The following is a 13,016-nucleotide window of genomic DNA, read 5'->3' as shown; positions in this document are numbered from 1 at the left end:
TTAATAATTCCTCTCTTGAAGAGTGTATGGTGAATGTCACACAAGCTTGATGGAAAAATTCTTGAGTGTTTGTGCACGTGTGGCCCGACCTCTTGCATCTTTGGTGTAGGTAGCAACAGCAAACCTCCCCCTCCCCCTTTTTGGGGTGTATATATGGTCCTGTAGCAGACTTAGTTGAGAGAGAGTGCCAGGCACCAGGGTCCAGAGTGTGTCTGTGAAAACATCGCACAGCCAGGGAGGGACAGAGTGAATCCACCGGATGGAGAGACAGAGGTCCTAAGGTAAAGTGGTTTTGGAACAAAACCTCGGAGGGTTTTGTTCCATGTCTAAATTTCTTAACTATTGGCCAGTGTTAGAGTAGGATTTATAGTGGTGAATAGCATAATTTGTTCTCAATAAACTCGTGTTAAACTTTCCGTCTGTGTCAATTGTTGGATCCTCTTTGTCTCTGGATATAGTTGCTATCAACCGTCCCATAATGAATGACAGTTAATGAAAGGACTCTCCAAGTCAAGCAATGTTTCTTGCCTCGTTGCTTGATATACTTAATGGACAAGGCAGATGGTGGCAGCGTAGTTAATCCTGTGAAGCATTTCCTTGGAAATTGATTGATTGTTGCCTCTGGAGGCTGCTAGTTTATTGTGCACCCCATACTCATCCTGTGAGCGGTAGTGTATTGTGCACCCCATACTCATCCTGTGAGCGGTAGTGTATTGTGCACCCCATACTCATCCTGTGAGCGGTAGTGTATTGTGCACCCCATACTCATCCTGTGAGCGGTAGTGTATTGTGCACCCCATACTCATCCTGTGAGCGGTAGTGTATTGTGCACCCCATACTCATCCTGTGAGCGGTAGTGTATTGTGCACCCCATACTCATCCTGTGAGCGGTAGTGTATTGTGCACCCCATACTCATCCTGTGAGCGGTAGTGTATTGTGCACCCCATACTCATCCTGTGAGCGGTAGTGTATTGTGCACCCCATACTCATCCTGTGAGCGGTAGTGTATTGTGCACCCCATACTCATCCTGTGAGCGGTAGTGTATTGTGCACCCCGTACTCATCCTGTGAGCGGTAGTGTATTGTGCACCCCATACTCATCCTGTGAGCGGTAGTGTATTGTGCACCCCATACTCATCCTGTGAGCGGTAGTGTATTGTGCACCCCATACTCATCCTGTGAGCGGTAGTGTATTGTGCACCCCATACTCATCCTGTGAGCGGTAGTGTATTGTGCACCCCATACTCATCCTGTGAGCGGTAGTGTATTGTGCACCCCATACTCATCCTGTGAGCGGTAGCGCAAAAGCATTACAGAGGGCACAAAAGGTCTTTATCAGACCTCATCTTAGATTATTACATAAACAATTTCTTCAATCCTTCACACCTTATAGATACAATGTCAGCTAGTTACAGAGAAAGTGCTATTACAAGAGCTACATATTTACAGTAAGTCATCATACATTAATGGTAGGTCTTATCGTTAATACATAATAGTTTGGCCAATGGGGATATTACAGAGTCATAGGGGAGCTTCTGTTTATTATTAGTCCTCACAATACACTACTTGTTTCTGAATCTCATATGTCGTTCATCTACTGGAAGCAAAATGTGGGTACAGTGCAAGGATTTCAGGTAATTTATCCATGGTAATAAGATAGGTTGCCATATCATACAGAATGAGCTTAGATTTATCTCTAAAAGGCTCAATTTTACAACAATCCAAGATATAGTGTTCGAGTGTGTGTCCCTGCCTATGTCCACACACTTTACACTTTACTTCATCTAGATCCCTATACAAGCCGAACTGCCAGAGATACTTGTAGCCAAGTCTTATACGAGCTGTGACAACATCTGTTAGTCTACTGACTTTGTTACTTGCCCCATACACATGTTTTACTTCACACATTTCACTGTGATAAACAATGGACCTGCTAGTTCCAGTTTGCACTGTTCTACTTTCTTCAAATCCATCTAGGAGTTCTCGTCTAATGACACTTTTAAGGGACCTATTTGATAACTCAAGATTCCATTCAATACTGTCTTTATTTACTGCAACCTTAGCAAGGGCGTCAACTTTGTCATGTTCCTGCATGCCAATGTGAGAAGGAATCCACAACATTTTTATATTTACCCTCTTGCTAAGTATTCTTACATATCTACGTCTAGCTTCCAAGACAAGCACGTTATTACTTGATTGCAAACTGTTTATTGCTCGTAGTGAGGATAGGGAGTCAGAAATAATTAAGCTGTCTACTTCAGTGTTGTCAATAATTTCGAGTGCTACCAGTATCGCTACCAACTCGGCTTGCATTGTGGACGCCCAGTTACTAATTCGGATATTTCTTTGAATTGTGCTGCCATCGGGCTGATGAGCAATAACAGCACTTCCTGCCCTCCCTGTACCTGTATTGAGTGATCCGTCAGTGTATATGGTCTGTGCAATGTTGTTTTCAGCTTGTATATTGTGAATGTGTTCTATGGTGCTTAATTTAGCAGCAAGCTGAGCATGAGGGTTGTTTGTGATTAGTTTCTTTCAATGCTTCCCTCGCCCCCTGGCTGCAGCACACAGTTCAGTGCTTCCCTCGCTCCATGGCTGCAGCACACAGTTCAGTGCTTCCCTCGCTCCCTGGCAGCAGCACACACTACAGTGCTTCCTCGCTCCCTGGCAGCAGCAGCACACTACATTGCTTCCCTCGCCATCTGACAGCAGCAGCACACTACAGTGCTTCCCTCGCTCCCTGGCAGCAGCACACACTACAGTGCTTCCCTCGCTCCCTGGCTGCAGCACACAGTTCAGTGCTTCCCTCGCCCCCTGGCAGCAGCACACACTACAGTGCTTCCTCGCTCCCTGGCAGCAGCACACACTACAGTGCTTCCCTCGCTCCCTGGCAGCAGCACACACTACAGTGCTTCCTCGCTCCCTGGCAGCAGCACACACTACAGTGCTTCCTCGCTCCCTGGCAGCAGCACACACTACAGTGCTTCCTCGCTCCCTGGCAGCAGCACACACTACAGTGCTTCCTCGCCCCCTGGCAGCAGCACACACTACAGTGCTTCCTCGCTCCCTGGCAGCAGCACACACTACAGTGCTTCCCTCGCCCCCTGGCAGCAGCACACACTACAGTGCTTCCCTCGCCCCCTGGCAGCAGCACACACTACAGTGCTTCCTCGCTCCCTGGCAGCGGCACACACTACAGTGCTTCCCTCGCCCCCTGGCAGCAGCACACACTACAGTGCTTCCCTCGCTCCCTGGCAGCAGCACACACTACAGTGCTTCCTCGCTCCCTAGCAGCACACACTACAGCGCTTCCCTCGCCATCTGACAGCAGCACACACTACAGTGCTTCCTCGCTCCCTGGCAGCAGCACACACTACAGTGCTTCCCTCGCCCCCTGGCAGCAGCACACACTACAGTGCTTCCCTCGCCATCTGACAGCAGCACACACTACAGTGCTTCCCTCGCCCCCTGGCAGCAGCACACACTACAGTGCTTCCCTCGCCCCCTGGCAGCAGCACACACTACAGCGCTTCCCTCGCCATCTGACAGCAGCACACACTACAGTGCTTCCTCGCTCCCTGGCAGCAGCACACACTACAGTGCTTCCCTCGCCCCCTGGCAGCAGCACACACACTACAGTGCTTCCCTCGCCATCTGACAGCAGCACACACTACAGTGCTTCCCTCGCCCCCTGGCAGCAGCACACACTACAGTGCTTCCCTCGCCCCCTGGCAGCAGCACACACTACAGTGCTTCCTCGCCCCCTGGCAGCAGCACACACTACAGTGCTTCCTCGCCCCCTGGCAGCAGCACACACTACAGTGCTTCCTCGCCCCCTGGCAGCAGCACACACTACAGTGCTTCCTCGCTCCCTGGCAGCAGCACACACTACAGTGCTTCCCTCGCCCCCTGGCAGCAGCACACACTACAGTGCTTCCCTCGCCCCCCTGGCAGCAGCACACACTACAGCGCTTTATCCGCTTGTTGTAAACAGTTACTGACCTAACCTGGACGCTTTACGATCATCCAATAATTAAAACAAATACTCTGTTTTATGAAATATGGTATGATATACTGCTCTTGTGTAGAGTGACCTGGGGAAGGGTTGGGTCTGCCACAGCTGGTGAGTGGGACCTGGGGAAGGGTTGGGTCTGCCACAGCTGGTGAGTGGGACCTGGGGAAGGGTTGGGTCTGCCACAGCTGGTGAGTGGGACCTGGGGAAGGGTTGGGTCTGCCACAGCTGGTGAGTGGGACCTGGGGAAGGGTTGGGTCTGCCACAGCTGGTGAGTGGGACCTGGGGAAGGGTTGGGTCTGCCACAGCTGGTGAGTGGGACCTGGGGAAGGGTTGGGTCTGCCACAGCTGGTGAGTGGGACCTGGGGGAAGGGTTGGGTCTGCCACAGCTGGTGAGTGGGACCTGGGGAAGGGTTGGGTCTGCCACAGGAGGGACGAGTGTGACTGCCACAGAGAGGTGTGTGTGTGCGGGTAAGATTGAGTTAGCGAGAGAGCGTGACGTGAACACCTTCTGGCCAATTATATGCGCGTGTCTGATGACTGTTCTTCCAGTAATGTCTCTCTCGCTCTCACTCTTCATGTCTCTCTCGCTCTCTCTCTCTCTCTCTGTCTCTCTCTCTCTCTGTGCCTCTCTCTCTCTTTATGTGTGTTTCTCTCTCTATCTCGTTTGTTTTCCCTCTCATACACAGTTTAAGCTTCAGAGCTGCAGCTGTAAACACAGACGCGCACCATAACATTCCGGGACCAGAGAATTCAAAAACAAATTAATGGCACGGAAAATATGCAAATTTGGAGGATTATAATGGGGGCGGCCCGAGGGCGGGAGGGTAAATTATCCCGCTCTCCCCACTTTGGTTCAAGATCCAATTTACTCGCTTTTTTGTTTATCAAAATTTCGGCCTTAAACGTGATTATTCTAAAGGGTTCTGGAAGGGCTCGGGAAGGGCTGTGATTGGCCATGAGGAAGTGATATAGAGGATGTTATTGGATGCCTACGCCTAGAAGAAAGAGAGACGGGCTGTGACTGGCTAGGAGGACGAGGGCGGCTGGACGGTGTCGGTTCCAATGTCTATGAAGAGATAACAAATAAGACTGGCTGTGTGACAGGACGAGGACCAGGACCTGGGCATATTGTGAGCATATTAGCCGGATTTGGAGGATGTGAAGCTTGATTGTAACCGACTGGTAGATTGTGAAGCGAGACTTCCATTGGGAAGAAGATTGTGAAGCAGAGTTGAGAGTGACTGGAGGGTTGAGAGCGAGTGCTCGGTGGGTGCTGGCGGAGAGTGTCAACACTGTGGACATATATTTGGGATAAAGTATTCGAGCTCTTACAAGTGTTGTGGCACCCTGGGCTCTACACCCGCGCCCCACCATGCTCCAGACGGTAGTGACGCCTCTAGGTTTACCAGCAGGTGTCTAGGACATCTTGGTAAGTTTGGTTCTGTCCCCGAAGTCCAAAATGGACTCGCTGATGGAAGTGTGTGACCACCAGGGCCACACTCGGGCCACACGCGGGCCACACTCGGGCCACACGCGGGCCACACGTGGACCACACTCGGGCCACACGTGGGCCACACGCCTGCCTTCATTGTCGGAAAGTTTCAGACGTGGTTCTTCCAAAGAAAGAGGTAATGAGCGGAGGGAGTGAGGAGGGTGTGGAGAAGCTTGCTCAAGAGGCTCCGGAGCGCTGCCTCCAACAGCACGAGACCAGTTCCTGAGAATGTTGCCCCGGCATGCAAGACCTATAAAAAGATACGTTGCCAAAATAGACAAGATCGAACACGACTCCTTACCAAGCCACGAATAAAGACTGACATCAGCAGACTTCCCGCGCTGCAGGAGAGGACGAACACAGCAGACATAACCATATAATAGATATGAAGTGAGGTGACCACACAGCAGACAATCTGGGGTTAAAGCTGCGAGCAGCACAACAAAGGACAGATGTGGAAGATGGAGACACCAAAGAAACACAAACAATTTCTTTAGCAATGACCAGTATGGGGTGACGGGGGACACGACTCCCTGTCCCAGCACCCAGACTGTGTCACACCACTGTCCCAGCACCCAGGCTTTGACACACCACTGTCCCAGCACGCAGGCTGTGTCACACCACTGTCCCAGCACCCAGACTGTGTCACACCACTGTCCCAGCACGCAGGCTGTGTCACACCACTGTCCCAGCACCCAGGCTGTGTCACACCACTGTCCCAGCACCCAGGCTATGTCACCCCACTGTCCCAGCACCCAGGCTGTGTCACACCACTGTCCCAGCACCCAGGCTGTGTCACACCACTGTCCCAGCACCCAGGCTTTGACACACCACTGTCCCAGCACCCAGGCTGTGTCACACCACTGTCCCAGCACCCAGGCTTTGACACACCACTGTCCCAGCACCCAGGCTGTGTCACACCACTGTCCCAGCACCCAGGCTGTGTCACACCACTGTCCCAGCACCCAGGCTGTGTCACACCACTGTCCCAGCACCCAGGCTATGTCACCCCACTGTCCCAGCACCCAGGCTGTGTCACACCACTGTCCCAGCACCCAGGCTGTGTCACACCACTGTCCCAGCACCCAGGCTGTGTCACACCACTGTCCCAGCACCCAGGCTATGTCACCCCACTGTCCCAGCACCCAGGCTGTGTCACACCACTGTCCCAGCACCCAGGCTGTGTCACACCACTGTCCCAGCACCCAGGCTGTGTCACACCACTGTCCCAGCACCCAGGCTTTGACACACCACTGTCCCAGCACCCAGACTGTGTCACACCACTGTCCCAGCACCCAGGCTTTGACACACCACTGTCCCAGCACCCAGGCTTTGACACACCACTGTCCCAGCACCCAGGCTGTGTCACACCACTGTCCCAGCACCCAGGCTTTGACACACCACTGTCCCAGCACCCAGGCTGTGTCACCAGCTGTGGGAGTGGGTGCTGGGCCACCAGCTGTGGGAGTGGGTCTTGGGCCACCTGCTGTGGGAGTGAGTCTTGGACCACCAGCTGTGGAAATGAGTCTTGGACCACCAGATGTGAGAGTGGGTGCTGGGCCACCAGCTGTGGGAGTGGGTCTTGGGCCACCAGCTGTGGGAGTGAGTCTTGGACCACCAGCTGTGGGAGTGGGTCTTGGACCACCAGCTGTGGGAGTGGGTCTTGGGCCACCAGCTGTGGGAGTGGGTCTTGAGCCATCAGCTGTGGGAGTGGGTGTTGGGCCACCAGCTGTGGGAGTGGGTCTTGTGCCACCAGCTGTGGGAGTGGGTTTTGGGCCACCAGCTGTGGGAGTGAGTCTTTGACCACCAGCTGTGGGAGTGAGTCTTGGGCCACCAGCTGTGGGAGTTAGTCTTGGGCCACCAGCTGTGGGAGTGAGTCTTGGGCCACCAGCTGTGAGAGTGGGTCTTGTGCCACCAGCTGTGGGAGTGGGTCTTGGACCACCAGCTGTGGGAGTGAGTCATAGACCACCAGCTGTGAGAGTGGGTGCTGGGCCACCAGCTGTGGGAGTGGGTCTTGGGTCACCAGCTGTGGGAGTGGCTCTTGGGCCACCAGCTGTGGGAGTGGGTCTTGGGCCACCAGCTGTGGGAGTGGGTCTTGGGTCACCAGCTGTGGGAGTGGGTCTTGGACCACCAGCTGTGGGAGTGAGTCATAGACCACCAGCTGTGAGAGTGGGTGCTGGGCCACCAGCTGTGGGAGTGGGTCTTGGGTCACCAGCTGTGGGAGTGGGTCTTGGGCCACCAGCTGTGGGAGTGGGTCTTGGGCCACCAGCTGTGGGAGAGTGTCTTGGACCACCAGCTGTGGGAGTGGGTCATGGGCCACCAGCTGTGGGAGTGAGTCTTGGACCACCAGCTGTGGGAGTGGGTCTTGGACCATCAGCTGTGGGAGTGGGTCTTGGGCCACCAGCTGTGGGAGTGAGTCATAGACCACCAGCTGTGAGAGTGGGTGCTGGGCCACCAGCTGTGGGAGTGGGTCTTGGGTCACCAGCAGTGGGAGTGGGTCTTGGGCCACCAGCTGTGGGAGTGAGTCTTGGGCCACCAGCTGTGGGAGTGGGTCTTGGACCACCAGCTGTGGGAGTGGGTCTTGGGCCACCAGCTGTGGGAGTGGGTCTTGGACCACCAGCTGTGGGAGTGGGTCTTGGACCACCAGCTGTGGGAGTGAGTCTTGGACCACCAGCTGTGGGAGTGGGTCTTGGACCACCAGCTGTGGGAGTGGGTCTTGGACCACCAGCTGTGGGAGTGGGTCTTGGACCACCAGCTGTGGGAGTGGGTCTTGGGCCACCAGCTGTGGGAGTGAGTCTTGGGCCACCAGCTGTGGGAGTGGGTCTTGGACCACCAGCTGTGGGAGTGGGTCTTGGGCCACCAGCTGTGGGAGTGGGTCTTGGGCCACCAGCTGTGGGAGTGGGTCTTGGGTCACCAGCTGTGGGAGTGGGTCTTGGGCCACCAGCTGTGGGAGTGGGTCTTGGACCACCAGCTGTGGGAGAGTGTCTTGGACCACCAGCTGTGGGAGTGGGTCTTGGGCCGCCAGCTGTGGGAGAGTGTCTTGGACCACCAGCTGTGGGAGTGGGTCTTGGACCACCAGCTGTGGGAGTGGGTCTTGGGCCACCAGCTGTGGGAGTGGGTCTTGGGCCACCAGCTGTGGGAGTGGGTCTTGGACCACCAGCTGTGGGAGTGAGTCTTGGGCCACCAGCTGTGGGAGTGGGTCTTGGGCCACCAGCTGTGGGAGTGGGTCTTTGGCCACCAGCTGTGGGAGTGGGTCTTGGGCCACCAGCTGTGGGAGTGGGTCTTGGGCCACCAGCTGTGGGAGAGTGTCTTGGACCACCAGCTGTGGGAGTGGGTCTTGGACCAACAGCTGTGGGAGTGGGTCTTGGACCACCAGCTGTGGGAGTGAGTCTTGGGCCACCAGCTGTGGGAGTGGGTCTTGGACCACCAGCTGTGAGAGTGAGTCTTGGGCCACCAGCTGTGGGAGTGGGTCTTGGACCACCAGCTGTGGGAGTGAGTCTTGGGCCACCAGCTGTGGGAGTGGGTCTTGGACCACCAGCTGTGAGAGTGGGTCTTGTGCCACCAGCTGTGGGAGTGGGTCTTGGACCACCAGCTGTGGGAGCGGGGCGTCTTGTCCATACTATAGTAATCTTTCCAGTATTGTTGTAATCTGGTGTCCAGTGGTTTAATCTTCAGGGTTTCACGAAGCCTCTGGGGTTGTCTGGTCGCATGATGGGGTGGACCTCAATACGGGCTTTTTTGGCATTTCTCGAAGTGTTTACATGTTGGTTGTCTTTAAGGTACGTAGAGGTACAGGAGGACATTAGAGCTGTGACGGGACTAGGGGCCTCGCATCAGTGCAGCTGTGTGATGGACTCTCCAAGGCCTGTTAATACTGTGTTTATACTGTCATATGTGGAGATGTGGAGTCCTCTTGATCTCGCGTCACAGTATTGTGCCGACGGCAGCTGCAGGCAGCACCCGGAGTGGCTGCACGCTAACCACACAGACTCGTAGTACTGATAGTACTGGTTGGACCGGAGGCGAGAGACGGCGTCATATAACATAAAAATGATCTGCAGATCACAGGTAACTGCAGATCAAAGGCCTATTGGCCCATACGAGGCGGCTTCTATTTATAATCACCCAATCCCGGTCATATATATGTGTTTAACCTACACTTGAAACTATTAAGGGACCCCAAATCAATTATGTTGCGCGGTAATTGGTTCCACAAATCTACAACCCTGTTACCGAACCAGTATTTACCCAGGTCTTTCCTAAATCTAAACCTATCCAATTTATACGCATTAATTCGTGCTCTATTTTGTGACCTATTTATTTTTAAACCTCATCTTCAGGAAGACATAGTTGCTCAGGAGAAGGTGCAACACCGGGCAACAAGATCATACCAGAGCTAAGTCATCTCACATATCAGGAACGGTTGAGAGCCACAGGGCTACCAACACTACAGGCCAGACATGGCGGACCGGATCTTATCGAAACTTTTAAAACAATGAAAGATTTGGAGGATGTTGATCCGGGCACTTTCCTCTGAAGGTCAGATGTAACACGAGCAAGCAGCAACTAGTTCAAGCACAACAAGCCACAGTGTAGGAGAGAAAACAGATGCTTGTTCACCCATAGAGTTGTAAACCCATGGAACCGCCTACCCGCCAAAGCCCTAAACTCCAAACTTCTGATGGATTTTAAAATTCAGCTGGAAAAGATCGTCAGGGCAAATGGTGGGCCTTTTGATAAGCTACCGGCTTCCTGTTGTCATCGAGGCCACTAGTGTTAGTGGCCCTCAGGTACATTCAGGTAAACTTAAGTATTGGTAAGGATGTACATAATCATAAGGTAAGTATTGGACAGGATGAACAACCCCGCGGTGTGTGGTACAAGTGACCTATCAGCCTCGTGTCATGCACTTGCAAGATGCTTGAAAGGATCATCCTAAACCGACTGTTGCACAAAATAGGCAGGTTGGGGGAGGGGGTCAATGGATTTTTTTTGTTAAAGGACGGAGCACAGCAAATTGTATAGTTAATTACTTGGCTAATGACATGGCTAGGTACTCTGTATTTGTTGACATCAAAGGAGCCTTCGACAAAGCACAGGGGATTGCGATCCTGGACGAGCTTGCATGCATGGGTGTCAAGGGGAGACTCATGAAATGGGTTGAAGACTACCTCACAGGAAGGAAAGCCAAGGTTTGCTTCAATGGAGCAGTCTCCAGGACAATGAATATGGAACTCGGGACCCCCCAAGGCGGAGTCTTAAGCCCTACACTATTCTGTGAGAGTACTTACCAATCAGGGAAGAGTCATCAAGTTTCTGTGGATCCCCTCCCATGTTGGAATATGTGGGAATGAACGAGCAGATGTGCTGGCTGCTGAAGGCGCTGAAGGAGACCATATTGAATACTTCATACCAAAGACTCAACTACAAATTAGAGGTATTATTAGGCAACATCACCGTGACAAGGTAACTGAGGAAAGGAGGATAGAAGCACAAACCAGTGAATCTGTACGATGGTACAACATGGTTGCAGCTGGCAATCCCAATCATTATGGCCGAAGAGGAGGACGACGAGGGAGAGAATCAGTAATAGCGAGAATCCGTCTTGGATACAAATATCCATGGAGATTTGGAATGGAAACAACAGTTGATCAGCGAAGTTGCAGAATCTGTGGTGAGAGTGATGGACTCCGCCTTGACCACTATCTACGTGAATGTGAACACCTGAGAGACATTAGGAATATGTGTAGAATAATAAACCCCACATTGTTTGAGTTAGGAAAACACTATTTGTCAAATATTGATAGTTCTTAAAAGATTTCCCCATTTTGCACCCGCAAGATAACGTAAGCTTTTAAGGGTTGATAAATGTTAATCTTCTTGTTTGAGGAGCTGTTCACTTGAGACAGTTAAGCAAGTCCCAGCTGTGTCTGGGTACAAGTGACAGGATGAACAACCCAGCGGGTTTTCTTCCTATTGGGGAGTGTTGTACATTCTGCTATGGCGGTATGTTCACTCACAAGATGAGTGGCGCTGCCCAATACTGTCACTATGGCGGTGTGTCCACTCACAAGATGAGTGGCGCTGCCCAATACTGTCACTATGTCGGTGTGTCCACTCACAGGATGAGTGGCGCTGCCCAATACTGTCACTATGGCGGTGTGTCCACTCACAAGATGAGTGGCGCTGCCCAATACTGTCACCATGGCGGTGTGTCCACTCACAAGGTGAGTGGCGCTGCCCAATAAACTTGCCCCTCGGGGCAAAATTTAAATTTAATTTAAGTGACAGGATGAACAACCCCGCGGTGTGTGGTACAAGTGACAGGATGAACAACCCCGCAGTGTGTGGTACAAGTGACAGGATGAACAACCCCGCGGTGTGTGGTACAAGTGACAGGATGAACAACCCCGCAGTGTGTGGTACAAGTGACAGGATGAACAACCCCGCGGTGTGTGGTACAAGTGACAGGATGAACAACCCCGCGGTGTGTGGTACAAGTGACAGGATGAACAACCCCGCGGTGTGTGGTACAAGTGACAGGATGAACAACCCCGCGGTGTGTGGTACAAGTGACAGGATGAACAACCCCGCGGTGTGTGGTACAAGTGACAGGATGAACAACCCCGCGGTGTGTGGTACAAGTGACAGGATGAACAACCCCGCGGTGTGTGGTACAAGTGACAGGATGAACAACCCCGCGGTGTGTGGTACAAGTGACAGGATGAACAACCCCGCGGTGTGTGGTACAAGTGACAGGATGAACAACCCCGCGGTGTGTGGTACAAGTGACAGGATGAACAACCCCGCGGTGTGTGGTACAAGTGACAGGATGAACAACCCCGCGGTGTGTGGTACAAGTGACAGGATGAACAACCCCGCGGTGTGTGGTACAAGTGACAGGATGAACAACCCCGCGGTGTGTGGTACAAGTGACAGGATGAACAACCCCGCGGTGTGTGGTACAAGGGGTCCCATAGAATTACCCAAATCGGCCCATAAGTACCCAAATCCTCCTAGCATTACGTAAGTAATGAAGAAATATGGTATATTTACTTACTATAATGTTGGTGCTACACGTAGAACATGATCAAACTTATTTTTACTCTGAAATAATCTAATTTCATAACGAAATTAGACGTAAATATGTGAGAGGTATCACAAAATTGTCGCTTGGACCGTCGACTTCCTATGGCGTCACCTCTCACATATTTACGTCTAATTTCGTTATGAAATTAGATTATTTCAGAGTAAAAATAAGTTTGATCATGTTCTACGTGTAGCACCAACATTATAGTAAGTAAATATACCATATTTCTTCATTACTTACGTAATGCTAGGACGATTTGGGTACTTTTGGGCCGATTTGGGTAATTCTATGGACCGCACAGGAGTGTCCTCCATGACGCTCCGGCCGTCAGCTCACCAGGAGCCACGAGGCGACAATAACAGCAACACTTACAACAAAAACATCGCTGGGGACAAAGACAGCAACATCACCGAAGAAC

Source organism: Procambarus clarkii, chromosome 44, assembly GCF_040958095.1.
Source record: "Procambarus clarkii isolate CNS0578487 chromosome 44, FALCON_Pclarkii_2.0, whole genome shotgun sequence".
NCBI lineage: Eukaryota > Metazoa > Arthropoda > Malacostraca > Decapoda > Cambaridae > Procambarus > Procambarus clarkii.
The sequence above is the reverse complement of the archived record's forward strand: the minus strand, read 5'-3'. Positions refer to the sequence as shown.